Below are 10000 nucleotides of genomic sequence, written 5' to 3' on the forward strand. Positions count from 1 at the left end.
ATATGTAGGCATACCGTGCTGTGGCCTCCTCAGTCTCTCTCTATCACACGTTGTTTCAGTGTTGTTCGCCTCGCGTCTCGTTCGTTCGTTCGCTACATGTGTTTTAAAACGTTTATATTTTCTCTATTTCTGATTATATTTTCTATATGTACTTGTATTTTAAATATTCTGTCTTCTGTTCTGTGTATTTCTCTTTCAGGTCATTAAACGAGAACAATCTGTAAGTGTTGCCGGAAAGAAATCGACAAGTTGTTGCTAACGTTTAGGCCTACTATGTAGTTACGCCTATGATGGTTGCGTCTATACTGAACATGTACAGACTTCTTTTTCACGTCAGTATTCCCAAAAAATATAGTATAACAACTATTTAAATAGTATTTACACTGCATTAGGTATTATGAGTAATCTATGGAAGATTTTAAAGCATACGGGAGGATGTGCGTAGCTTGTATGCAAATACAACGCTATTTTATGATAGGGACTTGAGCATCCGCGGGAGGTCCTGGAACCAATCCCCCGCGGATACGAAGAGCAGACGTTATTTCCTTTGCGGCTAGCTCATTAGATGACGTCATTATGTCGCACATAGTATCGCTGAAAATTTCCTACTTCGTTGGCGCAGAAAATGAGGATGTGGTTAACATGGTCCTGGTTTGTACTTGTATTGCTCTGTACTCAGTGTTACATTGTTCAGTTTCTAGCACAGATTTGTACCTTTCTGTATGCGAAACTAAAGTTAAAAATTGAGTTTCCTCTCCGATTCCATAACGGAGCCGTAATTTAGCAACTGAATTAGCATAGGTTCAGCGATGCAGCTTCGTAAGTATGGCGAGCGCAAAGCCAGAGCTTGAGGACCCTCCCGTATCCTTAGGGTGTCCTGTTTGGGAACAGTTTGGTTTTCCAGTGAACTACAGTAGCAGTGGATAATCATCATCCAAATGTGAATGTCACTGGTACAAGGAAAAAAGAGCGGAGCGTAAAACAGACATTATGGTCAGTTCGCCAGGTTTCTACAAGTTTGTAAGTTAACAAGTTAAATCCATAATAAATGAATGGAAATTTCATGTTTTGCATGTCTTTTTTTTCACTGTACCGAAAGCGTACCGAACCGTGACTTCCAAAACCAAGGTACCCTATGTACCGAACCGTGACTTTTGCGCACCGTTACAACCCTAGTCTGTGTGTCTCTGTGTGTGCGTTTCAGTAGTGACACCGTTGTGTAATTTGTGTTGTAGGTGTGTTGTGTAGACATTTCTCCATCTCCCTCCCAGACAGTTTAAAAACCCTGAGTGGATACTGTGTCCTCATACCCTGCACATTCGACATTCCAGAGAACTATGAGGGAGACCTGACTGACAAAGCTAAGGGAATCTGGTACAAAGATCAGATCAGTGATCATAACAAGGTGTTTGACTCCGGTACTCCAGACAAAAACAAGATCAGAGGGGAAATCATTGGAGACCTAACTGTGAAAAACTGCACCACAGTCCTCTATGACTTCAGTCAGAAACACAGCGGTGAATTCATCTTTAGACTAGAGGGTCTTAACGGACTAAAATATAATTTTGCAATGAAAAAGGTCCAGGTAACGGCCACAGGTAAACAATATACTTTTTTGTGTTTCTGTAGTTTAGATTTACTGCGATTAACAGTCTTCAACACCTCAAAACATCAGTCTTTGTTTATATACGTAAATATTACAGATCGTTACTGTGCTGTTTCATTATGGTTATGTTTAATCACCGTTGATTAATTGTTTTAATGTGATTCATGCATTCGATCAAAAATCTCAGTTCCAAATCTCTGTCTGTCTCAGACGATCCACCCAAAGTTTCACTGAGGCCAGATAAAGTGGAGGTGATGGAGGGGGAGAGTGTGAGATTTAACTGCTCTGCTGAAGCCCCCTGTCCCTCTCTGGGCCCCATGCTCACCTGGAGCCCCAGGCTGAATATGTCTGAGGAGAAACTCCAGGAGAAAATCAGTCCGATTACACACATGACCTCTGTTCTGACCTTCACTGCTACTCCTCTGCACCACGGAGAGACCATCACCTGCACTGCCACTTACCAACTAAAGAACAACCAAACCAACACATCAGCCCGCTCTGCAACACTTAATGTCCTGTGTGAGATTTTTAACGTTTTTCAGCAAGTTGAAATTCTGGAAAGACTCTGTTTTAGAAGACTCTGTTTTTAATGCTTTACGTGTACTTATTAAATTGTACAATTTTCTAACACATTTTTAATTCAAATGCGGTCTCATTTCACATGAAATTAAAGAGAGAGTCAGGCCCATAATGATATAGGTTTTATCAAATCTTCCCCGATTAGATTCTCCCAGGAACACGTCAGTGTCAGTCAGTCCCTCTGGACGGGTGTTAGAGGGCAGCTCTGTTACTCTGACCTGCCTCAGTGATGCCAACCCAGCAGTTCACAACTACACCTGGTACAGAGTCAGAGGAACGGAGATGGAGTTTATAGTGACTGGACAGAATCTCGCTTTCAATAAGACCGATCCGACACACAGCGGACAGTACCGCTGTGAAACCCAGAACGCACACGGAGTAGGAAACGCCACGGCACAGCTGGACATTCAGTGTGAGTTCTGCTCTGCCTGGTTTTCTCTTGACTGTTTAGAATCTGAGAGCTAATGATGCTAATGTAAACACAGAGATTCAAAGCTGATGTTCCATGACAGTAAAGGTTTCTGAGGAGACAGGATCAAGGCGCTCACTGGTCAGATTGAAGTAAGTTTGACCATCTATCTCCTCTTTCTCCAGTTGCTCCTCAGATCTCTGTCTCCTCTGGTTGTAAGAAAAGTGAAGCTGAAATGCATTGTGTGTGTGTGAGTCATGGGAGTCCCTCCCCAAGACTGGAATGGTATCTGTCTGGACACCAAATAACCAACTCCTCCAACACAGCCATCATTTTACAGTTTCAAAGATTTAATATAGAGAGATTTTATGAGTTCTGAGTGGTATCAGATATAGATTAAGTTGGTAACCAAGCAGTGTTCATATCAGTAAGTTTGTCTTTAAGGCCAACTGTATAATAGCTGAGAATGATTAGTTTTACTATAGTTAAAACTGAGATTATGATGTGGTTATCAAGAACTAGTTGATCTTGGGTCAGGTTGAGTCGGTATCACAGGTGGGCCACTGGCTCAGAACAGGGCCCTGCAGGAGGTCCGGGCAGGAGGTCCGGGTGTCTATAGGCCTCATTCTGGGAGCAGAGACTTGGGACTGGTACTTTGAAGACCTCAGAATGGTTTCCCCAGTGTTGGGGCAGAGAACAGAAGATAAAAAGAAAATAGGGAAGAAGATTGTTAAGCAAACTGATCCATACAGTAGAGTTTAGATATGTTTTAGAATGATTTTGATTTTGATTTTGATACGAGTACAGCACTAGTTCTCCAGCGACTCGTAATTAATGCAGCGTTGACCCGAAAAACAAAAGAGAGGGGAGAAGCAGTGGGCCTCGTGGGCATCGGGAGTCCCTGAGACATCAACAGCTCCCTGAACCTGAAGTGATGGCATGTGACTAGAGAGGAGACAGCATGAGCTACTGCAGGATGAAGAACACTCTTCTCTCCTGTCTCTCTCTACTGCAGGATGAAGAACACTCTTCTCTCCTGTATCTCTCTAGTGCAGGATGAAGAACACTCTTCTCTCCTGTATCTCTCTAGTGCAGGATGAAGAACACTCTTCTCTCCTGTATCTCTGTAGTGCAGGATGAAGAACACTCTTCTCTCCTGTATCTCTCTACTGTAGGATGAAGAACACTCTTCTCTCCTGTATCTCTGTAGTGCAGGATGAAGAACACTCTTCTCTCCTGTATCTCTCTAGTGCAGGATGAAGAACACTCTTCTCTCCTGTCTCTCTCTAGTGCAGGATGAAGAACACTCTTCTCTCCTGTATCTCTCTAGTGCAGGATGAAGAACACTCTTCTCTCCTGTCTCTCTCTAGTGCAGGATGAAGAACACTCTTCTCTCCTGTCTCTCTCTAGTGCAGGATGAAGAACACTCTTCTCTCCTGTATCTCTCTAGTGCAGGATGAAGAACACTCTTCTCTCCTGTCTCTCTCTAGTGCAGGATGAAGAACACTCTTCTCTCCTGTCTCTCTCTAGTGCAGGATGAAGAACACTCTTCTCTCCTGTATCTCTCTAGTGCAGGATGAAGAACACTCTTCTCTCCTGTATCTCTCTAGTGCAGGATGAAGAACACTCTTCTCTCCTGTATCTCTCTAGTGCAGGATGAAGAACACTCTTCTCTCCTGTATCTCTCTACTGCAGGATGAAGAACACTCTTCTCTCCTGTATCTCTCTAGTGCAGGATGAAGAACACTCTTCTCTCCTGTATCTCTCTACTGCAGGATGAAGAACACTCTTCTCTCCTGTATCTCTCTACTGCAGGATGAAGAACACTCTTCTCTCCTGTCTCTCTCTAGTGCAGGATGAAGAACACTCTTCTCTCCTGTATCTCTCTAGTGCAGGATGAAGAACACTCTTCTCTCCTGTATCTCTCTACTGCAGGATGAAGAACACTCTTCTCTCCTGTCTCTCTCTAGTGCAGGATGAAGAACACTCTTCTCTCCTGTATCTCTCTAGTGCAGGATGAAGAACACTCTTCTCTCCTGTCTCTCTCTAGTGCAGGATGAAGAACACTCTTCTCTCCTGTCTCTCTCTAGTGCAGGATGAAGAACACTCTTCTCTCCTGTATCTCTCTAGTGCAGGATGAAGAACACTCTTCTCTCCTGTATCTCTCTACTGCAGGATGAAGAACACTCTTCTCTCCTGTCTCTCTCTAGTGCAGGATGAAGAACACTCTTCTCTCCTGTATCTCTCTAGTGCAGGATGAAGAACACTCTTCTCTCCTGTCTCTCTCTAGTGCAGGATGAAGAACACTCTTCTCTCCTGTATCTCTCTAGTGCAGGATGAAGAACACTCTTCTCTCCTGTATCTCTCTACTGCAGGATGAAGAACACTCTTCTCTCCTGTATCTCTCTAGTGCAGTCTTCCGTAGCCTTCAGTTTTTCTCCGTGTTAAGCCCTTTACATCCTAGTAACAAGTCCAGTTTGTTTATACAGGCGGCCAGTGGTATTGCCCTTTTCCCCCAACCGTTGGGCTTAATCAAAGGCACCCAATGATTTTGTTTTGTAGAGGGAGTTACTTATGTACATCTCAGTGATACGCCTGCACATTGGTGATAGTTATGCGTGCAAAAAGAAAAGAAAATATAAATAAATAAAGAAGCAACTGGTCTCAGTTTAGACCCAAAGCCATATTTGGAGAGACCGATGGCCAAGACTGAGACAAGTCTAAGATGACGGATAAAGTCCGAACTGAAGTACTAGAGGCCTTGTGTGGAAATGAGTGTGTAAATGCGTGTGTAAATGCGTGTGGAAATGCGTGTGGAAATGAGTGTGTACATGCGTGTGTACATGCGTGTGTAAATGAGTGTGTATGTGCGTTAAGTTGATCTGTCATATGTCTTCTTTGTTCCAGAGGCCAAAGAGAGAGAGGTTGTGTCTAGTCTAGTTTGTGTGTGGTTATATTGTGTGTAAATGAGTGTGTATGTGTATGTGCGTTAAGTTGATCTGTCATATGTCTTCTTTGTTCCAGAGGCCAAAGAGAGAGAGGTTGTGTCTAGTCTAGTTTGTGTGTAGTTTTAATCCTGTTATATTTGCCACATGTGCATTTCAGGACAGAGATTCTTTGACTCCGTCAGCAGAGACCTCAGGCCCGGAGGTTCAAACTGTAACTTAACTTAAAACATGACAGCAGTTATATTATTAATTAGACATTCAGCAGAGACCTCAGGCCCAAAGGGTCAAACTGTAACGTAACTTAACTTAAAACACGACAACAGTTATATTATTAATTAGACAGTCTTGACATTTGACCCAAGTTATCTGACTGAGAAATCAAGCATTGTGGTAAATCTGCCCCCGGAGGTGTGTGTTACTTTTCTACTTTTTCCCTTAAATGTTGTTTTATAGTTTTACTCTCCATCCCACAAAAATTTCACAAAGTCTTCCCAAGTGTAGGACAGTGGTTTTGGGTATATGTTGTGCACTGTGTATAATTAGCAGTAAAACATTCTGTGGTGGTTTTGTGGATTGTAATTATATATAAAGCTCTTACCATTTCATGTGATTTGTTGACGAGTTCAGTCTACCGAAGAATCGAGATGAATTTAAAAAATAAAGGCCATTATCCATCTTCATAAACTCAGAGCGTCTATGACTAAATAAACTTGGACGTCAGATTCAGTGAGGAAAGACATTTTGCTGTGGAGACTTAAGGAGAACCAGAGCTCTCACTCGCCTGAGATTGGATGTGGTTCTATATAAACTCTGACTGATCTAAGGAAGATCATGTGAACGCTGTTCTCTACTGCACTGCACTTACATCCATGACAGTGCCTGGGACCCTGTGAGTCTCTTCAGATGACAGTGGTGATCTGGTCAAACCTGTCATCACTTGACACATTCACCATCACCCATCCAAAAACTCACTGCAGATTCCAGCATGTTCATTAAACACACAGGCCAGGCGACGGTCCAGTCCATCAGAATGTATTTGATAGTGAAGTGAACATAACTCATCGAAAAACGCTCTCTGTGCAAATGTTACAGTAAAGCTTTTCATTCATTTCATCTGTATAAATAACTTTAATAAATAAACATATATTTATTTTTTGCTGTTCAAGTTTGTCTGTCATGTAATGTCTGTGCCTAAACACAGTTTGACATCAGTGCGGATCAATTCACCAAGATTAATACAATGCAAGTGTAAACATGAAACATTTTCATTAATAATCAATAATCAAAAGAATAAACATCCATCAATCTTACTAAGACCTCTGATAAATCTAAAATATAATATGTCATTGTAATCATGGATTCAGTAGAAATTAATGCATTTAACTCCTTACATCACATGCAATTCTACAAAACAAGGATCTACAGGAGGCAAACACAAACACAAACTCTCAGAGAAAATGTTCAAATAAACACCAGTCTGAACAGTCAGATCCAATAGAACACACATTTGTGGTGAAGCTGATAAACACAAACATAGTCTCTTGTGGTGGAAAGAACATAAAGCAAAACTTGACAATATAGAATTAGCCTCCTGATATGAAATATCTTTTCTTTTTTTCCTGATATGAAATATCTTTTCTTTTTTTTTCATGAACCTGGTTTCCTTGGTGATTAAGTCTGTTCCTGAGTTCCAGGTTTCTTCACAGTAAAACGCTACATTGTTGCACTAAAGGAGCAAATGTTAAATACAAACACCCCTCTCTCTCTCTCTCTCTCGCTCTCTCTCTCTCTCTCTCTCTCTCTCTCTCTCTCGCTCTCTCTCTCGCTCTCTCTCTCTCTCTCTCTCTCTCTAAAGGATTGCAAAAACCATGTAAAGCATCTTCATTCTACACAGCTATCGGCATGACAACCAGACTATTTTTATTATACATAAGTGCTAGCTTGACAGCCGGAGTGTTCTAGTTTCTTGTTGGCATGACAACTGTGGCATGCTGAGGAGCCTCTCTGTACTATAGTACTGAATGTTGTTCTCTGCTGGGGGGAGACAGATGGTCCACTCTCCACCTACACGTGTAAATACAGGATCTTTCTGGCTCCTGTCATTTTACACAAAGCATTAATGCCTTTCAATGTGGCTTTTAGAAAAGGTTTGAATGAATTTGTGCTCAAAGGTGTAAAAATTCGTGAGGAAATAATGAAAGAGTCGTATGGCTGAACAAAGAGATCTGTCAGCTCCAGGACTGACCAACATCAGAGGGGATTCAAGAAAAGATCAAATTTATTTTGAAATTCATATTTTCTTGAGGGAGCATAAATAAATGTGTTGTCCACACGTTGCCGCTGTGGCCCCACAAGTGCTGGAGGAAACGTGAGTTTGGGGGAAACTTGTGACGGATGTGATGGACTAAGTATGTGTTTTTAATCACAGGCACCGAGACCCACAGATCTGAGTATCAGAGTGGCTGTCACCACTGTGTTACTATCTTCACTGCGTCACTGTGTCAGCGTTACTATCTCCACTGTGTTACTGTCACCACTGTGTCACTGTGTCCTCTGTGTTACTGTCTCCACTATGTTACTGTGTCCACTGTGTCACTGTCTCCACTGTGTCACTGTGTCCACTGTTTCACTGTCTCCACTGTTTCACTGTGTCCACTGTGTTACTGTGTCCACTGTGTCCACTGTGTTACTGTCTCCACTGTGTTACTGTGTCCACTGTGTTACTGTCTCCACTGTGTTACTGTCTCCACTGTGTTACTGTGTCCACTGTGTTACTGTCTCCACTGTGTTACTGTGTCCACTGTGTCACTGTCTCCACTGTGTCACTGTGTCCACTGTTTCACTGTCTCCACTGTGTTACTGTCTCCACTGTGTTACTGTGTCCACTGTGTCACTGTCTCCACTGTGTTACTGTGTCCACTGTGTTACTGTCTCCACTGTGTCACTGTCTCCACTGTGTTACTGTTTCCTCTGTGTTACTGTCTCCATTGTGTTACTGTCTCCACTGTGTTACTGTGTCCACTGTGTCCACTGTGTTACTGTCTCCACTGTGTTACTGTCTCCACTGTGTCACTGTCTCCACTGTGTTACTGTGTCCACTGTGTTACTGTCTCCACTGTGTTACTGTGTCCACTGTGTCACTGTCTCCACTGTGTTACTGTTTCCACTGTGTCCACTGTGTTACTATCTTCACTGCGTCACTGTGTCAGCGTTACTATCTCCACTGTGTTACTGTCACCACTGTGTCACTGTGTCCTCTGTGTTACTGTCTCCACTGTGTCACTGTCTCCACTGTGTTACTGTCACCACTGTGTCACTGTGTCCTCTGTGTTACTGTCTCCACTGTGTCACTGTCTCCACTGTGTTACTGTCACCACTGTGTCACTGTGTCCTCTGTGTTACTGTCTCCACTGTGTTACTGTGTCCACTGTGTTACTGTCACCACTGTTTCACTGTGTCCACTGTGTCCACTGTGTCCACTGTGTTACTGTCTCCACTGTGTTACTGTGTCCACTGTTTCACTGTGTCCACTGTGTTACTGTCTCCACTGTGTTACTGTGACCACTGTGTTACTGTCACCACTGTGTTACTATCTTCACTGCGTCATTGTGTCAACGTTACTATCTCCACTGTGTTACTGTCACCACTGTGTCATCTGTGTTACTGTCTCCACTGTGTCACTGTGTCCACTGTTTCACTGTGTCCACTGTGTTACTGTGTCCACTGTGTCCACTGTGTTACTTTGTCCACTGTGTTACTGTGTCCACTGTTTCACTGTGTCCACTGTGTTACTGTCTCCACTGTGTTACTGTCACCACTGTCCACTATGTTACTGTTGTCACTGTGTTACTGTGATCACTGTGTCACTGTGTCCACTGTGTTACTGCGTCCATTGTGTTACTGTTTCCACTGTGTTACTGTTTCCACTGTGTCACTGTCTCCACTGTGTCACTGTCTCCACTGTGTTACTGTTTCCTCTGTGTTACTGTCTCCATTGTGTTACTGTTTCCACTGTGTTACTGTTTCCTCTGTGTTACTGTCTCCACTGTGTCACTGTCTCCACTGTGTTACTGTGTCCACTGTGTTACTGTCTCCACTGTGTTACTGTCTCCACTGTTTTACTGTCTCCACTGTGTTACTGTTTCCACTGTGTTACTGTCTCCACTGTGTCACTGTCTCCACTGTCTCCACTGTGTTACTGTCTCCACTGTGTCACTGTCTCCACTGTCTCCACTGTCTCCACTGTGTTACTGTGATCACTGTGTTACTGTCTCCACTGTCACCACTGTGTTACTGTTTCCACTGTGTCACTGTTTCCACTGTGTTACTGTTTCCACTGTGTCACTGTTTCCACTGTGTTACTGTTTCCACTGTGTTACTGTCTCCACTGTGTTACTGTTTCCACTGTGTTACTGTCTCCACTGTGTTACTGTCTCCACTGTGTTACTGTTTCCACTG

Source organism: Chanos chanos, chromosome 13, assembly GCF_902362185.1.
Source record: "Chanos chanos chromosome 13, fChaCha1.1, whole genome shotgun sequence".
NCBI classification, from domain to species: domain Eukaryota; kingdom Metazoa; phylum Chordata; class Actinopteri; order Gonorynchiformes; family Chanidae; genus Chanos; species Chanos chanos.